Raw genomic sequence first — 6,824 nt, forward strand, 5'->3', positions numbered from 1 at the left:
TCCTCCCGCCCAGGGGACGTCACTGCCTGCAGCAGCACCAACAGCCCCAGCAGGAGGTGGGACCTCGTGAAATCCCCACACCCACAGGGACCCTGGAAAGAGCAGGAGAGGCCCGAGGCCTCGGGTGGAGTGTGGAGGGGTCTGGAACAGAGGAAGGGGTCGTGCCCACCACTTGGTTTCAGGAAGTGGTGCAGGTGCCAAGGGGCAGGGTTCACCATTTGCTCCCCTGCCGTCTGGGGCCACCTGTGTTCTGCAGGGCAGAGCTGCGGTCCTCAGCAGAGCCCATCTGTCCTGCAGAGTGCAAACTGCACATCCGTCCTCCCAGGAACCATCACCACTCCTGCTGGGCTTGCCTGTGTGGGCTGTTGGATGTGCAGGGAGACAGAGGGCAGTGGAAATCGCCCTGCTCTCCAGGCCCGGGACTCCAGCCAGGGAGACTAAAGCCTGTGATCCACAGGCAGCCCAACAAGGGTAAGATGGGAAGGGAGAATGGGCAAGTTTAGGGTCTCTGAAGAGGAGAGTAACACCAGTGGTGGGGAGACATTGTGAAGGGGGCAGCAGGAGCAAAGGCCCTGAGGTGGGAACTACCCGGCAATCCGGGAGGAGCAGAGAGGCCCACACCAGGAGAGGCCTGGATCACCAGCAGTGGGGCTGCAGGCCTGAAGCGGCCCACTTTCTCCACCCCTCCCAGGTCGTTCTGCCCAGAGGCATGGGGGGAGGCATGCACACAGCAGCGCCCGGTAACAGCACCTCCTGAGAGCAAAGAACCCGGCCTTTGGCCCAGGCGCTCCCTGTGCAGGAGAGAACCCAGGCTTCCTGATGATGAACTTGGGACAGACCCCTCTGAGCCCTCCTGGGGCCCCAGCCCGCCTCGTCCACTTGCAGCAAGAACCCTGCCAGCTCCGTTTCATGTGTGAATGCCAGCCTGCCTCGCAAGCCGCTTAGCCAGAGTAGATGGCCCTGGACGTCCCCAACCACTCCTCAGCTGCGACCCCCATCATCCCAGCAGTCTGAGCAGAGCCCCGTCCCTCTCCCCTCTCACCACCACCTTGAAAAACTCTCCCTGACCTTTCAACAGGGGTCAGATGGGTTTCCTGTACAGGGACGTGGCCTTCTGGGGCCCAGACAGCCCAAGCCAGCCTGGACTCTTCCCATCGAAACCGAGACCCAGTCTGGGCAGGGGACTGCACACAGCCTCCCCAGGGCTGGACAGCACCTGCTCGCAGTGGCCCACCACCGAGGCCCTGCCTGGGGGACACCCCACCCCACGCCCCTTGAGGGGCGGCCCTCCCGACTTCATTCATCTCAGGCTTGCTCAAGTGTCAAAGTGCATGCGATTTCTTGTAAAAATGATCTGGCTGCTAATTAGGCTGTTTATAACTTGTTTCCCTGGTCGCTAATGATAATTAACATGCAAATTAGCTTGGGGAGGGGAGGCTCTGGGGCCCCGGTTCATTACCACGTTAATTACTGTTTGCATACTTAAGAATCACAGATACAAATGGCGGCATTTAGCGTAATGGCAAGATGATAATTACACCGATGGCATTTTGAAAAGTCATTTCGCTGTGTTATTTTTCTGCGTGATTGATGATTCCGCGCTGCCTCCGGATAAACGCCGTTAGTCGGAGCCATACGGGCTGGGCGCACGAGGGCCGGCGCCATCCATCTCCCCTGCCCCCTGGTGGACCAAGTTTCGGGGAAGAAAAGAAAGTCGGGCAGCCGTGGCGACAGCCAACTCGGGGAACCTCTCGGTCTGCGCCTGGAAACGACAGGAGGCGCTGATTTGGGGGAACGCAGCGAGGCACGTCGCCCCCCTCCACGCACGGCGCTGCCCACGCACGACGCCCCCTCCACGCACGACGCCCCCCTCCACGCACGACGCCCCCCCACGCACGACACCCTCCTCCACACATGACGCCCTCCTCCACGCCCAACGCCCCCCTCCACGCATGACGCCCCCCTCCACTCACGACGCCCCCTCCACGCACGACGCCCCCCACGCACGACGCCCTCCTCCACACATGACGCCCCCCTCCACGCATGACGCCCCCCTCCACGCATGACGCCCCCCTCCACTCACGACGCCCCCCACGCACGACGCCCTCCTCCACACATGACGCCCTCCTCCACGCACGACACCCCCCACGCACGACGCCCCCCTCCACTCACGACGCCCCCTCCACGCACGACGCCCTCCACGCACGACGCCCCCCACGCACGACGCCCTCCTCCACACATGACACCCTCCTCCACGCATGACGCCCCCCCACGCATGACACCCTCCTCCACGCATGACGCCCCCCTTCATGCACGATGCCCTCCTCCACGCCGCCCTCCTCGAGGGGCCAGGGTCTCCGGCACGTGGAGCCGAGATCCTAGAGGCCGCCCGCCACTCCTTCCTTCCTGCCTGCCCTACCTGCCAGACTCCGGCTGGGGGCAGCCCAACCCTGCCCCGGAGCCAGCATCCCAAGGGGCTCCCATAAGTGGGCCGGTGCTGGGTGGCCCAGCCGGTGGCCTAGGATGTGAGGAGGAGCCGGGGATGTGGGGCACAAGGACCAGCCGTGCGAAGGCCTGGGGCACAGGTTGTGGGGAACAGGGCAAGGTCCGGCACAGCAAGGGGACTGCGCGGCTGGGCTGAGAGCCTGGCGGAAGAGGGTGGGGCACGGGGCCCCCGCAGCAGAGGACGCACATGGGCCTCGAGGACGGTGGAGGGGGAAGCCTCGCAGGTGGACACTGAGCAACAGGAAGTGCAGAAGCCACCGTGGAGGAGGCCCCTCACTCTGGCCGGCCCCTGTGGCAGGACACTGCAAGGCCGAATATCCCCTGAGGGTCCTCGGAAAAGCCGCCCCCACCTAGAGGACTGGTTCCCCACCGGACTGGTCCTGGAAGGCCACGGCCTCCCCTCCTGGAGCTGCCCCCTGAACTCTGCTGAACCCACAGCTGAGACATTAGCCTAGAGGAGCCCCAAAGCCCCTCTGTCCAGACCCACGCCCAGGACACAGCACTGCAGGCCTGCTCCCCTTCCCGGGGCCTCCCTCACCCCAGAGGCCACCTGGCTCTGGAACACCACCAACAGAGACTGAATGTGCGGGAAGCAGCAGGTGGGTGGGGGACAGGGAAACAGAGGGACACTCCTCTCCCTGCATTATTGATGGAGGGATGGAACAGGAGCCCCAGGGACAGGAGGAGACAGCTTCCTGGCAGGCACCACTCCCAGCCCTCTGCGAGAAGCGGAGCCCATGATCCAGGCCAGCAAGGAGGCCAGGCACCAAGAGACTGCTCAACCCGCAGCTCTGCTCGGAAGCCTGAGTCCCCTAGGTGGTGGCAGGCTCAGAGGTGGCAGGAGGGAGGTGCTGAAACTTCCTGAACCCAAGGTGTCCTGGCACCTGAGCGCTCCCCCAGGTAAACCCCCAGGGGTCTAGGTAGCTCCCTGGGCGAGGGTGCTCAAAGCCTTTCAGGGGGTGTCCTGGGCCCCGGGAGACCCCTGGTAAGCTCACACAGCCTCACAGTGCACCTGGCATGTGTGACAGAGGTGGCTATGAAGGGCTGGATGACATCGAGCCAGGGCTGCACCTGTGTCCTGGGTTGGTGGGAAGGGACAAAGCCCAAGGTGGCCGGCTGGGGTTTGGGGTGCAGTCATGGACACGCCTCTCTTGGATTAGGCTGACTGCCCTGGGGTGGAGTACCTGCCGGGGGGGCCTGGCTGGGTAGACAGGCTGGTGCCTGGAGAAGCCATCATGGAGGGACACTCAGGCCTGCCAGGAGCCTGAGCAGGCCTTGGTGGGCCTGCTCTCTTCCCCTGTGTGCCGTAAGTGAGAGTAGACAGGGCCAGCTCACTCCAGGGCAGCTCTCGGTATCAGGAGGGACCCAGACTGCCCCCTGGCAGGAGGAGCAGTCCCACAGGCCGGTCCTCAGGGGGCTGCCCTGGGGCTGCAGGCAGGGGCTGGCGAGCACAGGAACGGCTCAGAACCACGTCCCAGATCTGCGGCTGGCACTGCTTGACTTTCAGGGCACCAAGGTATCTGGAAGCCAGGGTGTGGGCAAGGACAGCCACTGGCCACCAGTTGAGTGAGCTGTGCCATTTCTGAAAGATGGTGTTCACTGGGTCTCTCCAGGGCTCTCAAGGGCCAGGGGAAGGGACTGTAAAGAGTCCCTGGGGAGCAGTCCCCCATGCTCTCTCTGGAGATGACAGAAGAGCCCCCAAGAAGCCACAGAGGGCCTCCACTGAGCCCCAGCTGCCCAGTAACCCACTAGCAGCAAAAACAAGGAGGTCAAAAGGCCAGCCTCTACCTCCACAGACGGCCTCACTGCCGACTCCCACTTGCATCTAAGGGAATCCTGGTCGTGGGATTCCCAGAGGCAGGACTGGACCGGGACGGCCCTCCTCAGGTGTCTTGCTGACCAGGATGGGCCCTCCCCAGGTGTCTCGCAGGGACCACGGCAGCCCTTTTCTCTGGGCCAGTCTGGGTACAGGAAGTTTTTACTGAGCTCAGGGTGCTTGCCCTCCCTTCACTGGGCCAGGCCTGACTGTATGGAAGGACCAGCAGAGCAGAGGAAGGCCTGGGCCAGAAGCACCCCCAGAGTCACTGTTCGCACTGGACCTTGGGGACAGAGTTGGCCTTACTCAGTTCTAGCACAGCAGGAGTTCAGCAGCAGTGTATTCAGCCAGTGCCTAATGAATGTTTCCCAGCAGTGAACTCCTGCTTCCCCTGAGGCTTTGGGTGAGCTGTGACCGCTCCATGCTGTCCCAGCCCAGCTGTGGCAGACACAGGACACGAAGGGCAAATTCTCAGTCATCTGCAGCTGGACTCAAGGCAGAATTGGTGGCGGGTGCTTCAGTCCAAAGGGACTAACTCCACGTGGATTGCCACGGCCATGCCTCATCCTGAGCCAGGACCCTGACACTCCACGGCCACGGCCCCCTGCCCCCTGCCGCCTCCAGCCCCAGCAGAATCAGAGATCAGATCACAGTGTGGCAGACAGCACAGAACAGGCACCTTGGGCTCTGAGTGGGGTCACCCGACCAGGAGGCCAGTCCATCCAGCCAGGGCCTGTGAGTCCTCACCCAGCCAGCAGAGACGCAGGGACATATCAAGGCTAGCGTGCCTGCAGTTGTCATGTAGACTGCCACCTCTGCGCCCCAGGCCTTCCTGCAGCCCCCTCTGACAGCCAGCTCCATTGCTGTGCTTGCCTAATTAGGGTAATTAAATGAAATAACAAAAGCAAAGTAATGGGAAATCTCTTCATGAACGGTCACCTCCCTGTGGAGTGCCTCCATCAATGTCAAGAACCAGAGAACAGGACAGGCCAGACAGGCAGATCTCCGTGCTGACCACACCTGCCTGCACGCTCGGACCTCCACCAGCCTCTGCCTTTGCCACTCGCCACAGAGGCACTGGTCCAGTGGGCCACATCTCAGGAGGGTTGGCTGCTGAGAAGGACATCAGAAGCCAGCACCTGGCCGGGCCCCCATCCCCCAGAAAACCCTCCAGTGCACTGGCCTGGCATCTGGGCACCTGGGCATCCTGAACTGGACACAAAACCAGTCCATCTCCCTTCCTGCTCCCGAAGGGGGTCCTTGAAATAGCACCCACACTGCACCCCGTCCTCAACTCTAGTCCCAGTGTCTGGGCCTCACCAGGAAAAAGGTCAGGCAGCTCAGCAGGGCTGCCAGGGCCAGGAGGAAAATGGAAGGGAAACAGGCTGTGCGCGGGGAGGCTGTGCGCAGGGAGGCTGTGCAGAAAGGCTGGGTGCAGGAAGGCTGTGCGCGGGAAGGCTGTGGGCAGGAAGGCTGTGCAGGAAGGCTGGGTGCAGGAAGGCTGTGTGCGGGAAGGCTGTGCAGAAAGGCTGGGTGCAGGAAGGCTGTGCGCGGGAAGGCTTGCGCGGGGAGGCTGTGCAGGAAGGCTGTGCGCGGGAAGGCTGTGCGCGGGAAGGCTGGGTGCGGGAAGGCTGGGTGCGGGAAGGCTGTGGGCAGGAAGGCTGTGCAGAAAGGCTGGGTGCAGGAAGGCTGTGCGCGGGAAGGCTGTGGGCAGGAAGGCTGTGCAGAAAGGCTGGGTGCAGGAAGGCTGTGCGCGGGAAGGCTGTGGGCGGGAAGGCTGTGCAGAAAGGCTGGGTGCAGGAAGGCTGTGCGCGGGAAGGCTGTGCAGAAAGGCTGGGTGCAGGAAGGCTGTGTGCGGGAAGGCTGTGCAGAAAGGCTGGGTGCAGGAAGGCTGTGGGCAGGAAGGCTGTGCAGAAAGGCTGGGTGCAGGAAGGCTGTGTGCGGGAAGGCTGTGCAGAAAGGCTGGGTGCAGGAAGGCTGTGGGCGGGAAGGCTGTGCAGAAAGGCTGGGTGCAGGAAGGCTGTGCGTGGGAAGGCTGCGCGCGGGAAGGCTGTGCGTGGGGAGGCTTGCGCGGGGAGGCTGTGCAGGAAGGCTGTGCGCGGGAAGGCTGTGCGCGGGAAGGCTGGGTGCGGGAAGGCTGGGTGCGGGAAGGCTGTGGGCAGGAAGGCTGTGCAGAAAGGCTGGGTGCGGGAAGGCTGCGCGCGGGAAGGCTGCGCGCGGGAAGGCTGTGCGTGGGGAGGCTTGCGCGGGGAGGCTGTGCGCGGGGAGGCTGTGCAGGAAGGCTGTGCGCGGGAAGGCTGTGCAGGAAGGCTGTGTGCAAGAAGGCTGTACAGGAAGGCTGTACAGGAAGGCTGTGCAGGAAGGCTGTGTGCAGGAAGGCTATGTGCAGGAAGGCTCTGTGCAGGAAGGCTCTGTGCAGGAAGGCTGTGTGCAGGAAGGCTGTGTGCAGGGAGCTGGCTATGTGCCGGCCCAGAGTGAAGACCCTCAGCACCCTGGCCATGTG

The sequence above is a fragment of the Marmota monax genome, unplaced genomic scaffold, assembly GCF_021218885.2.
Source record: "Marmota monax isolate L192 unplaced genomic scaffold, Marmota_monax_Labrador192_F-V1.1 WCK01_AAM20220418_F8-fsc00080, whole genome shotgun sequence".
In the NCBI taxonomy this organism is placed as follows: Eukaryota; Metazoa; Chordata; class Mammalia; order Rodentia; family Sciuridae; genus Marmota; species Marmota monax.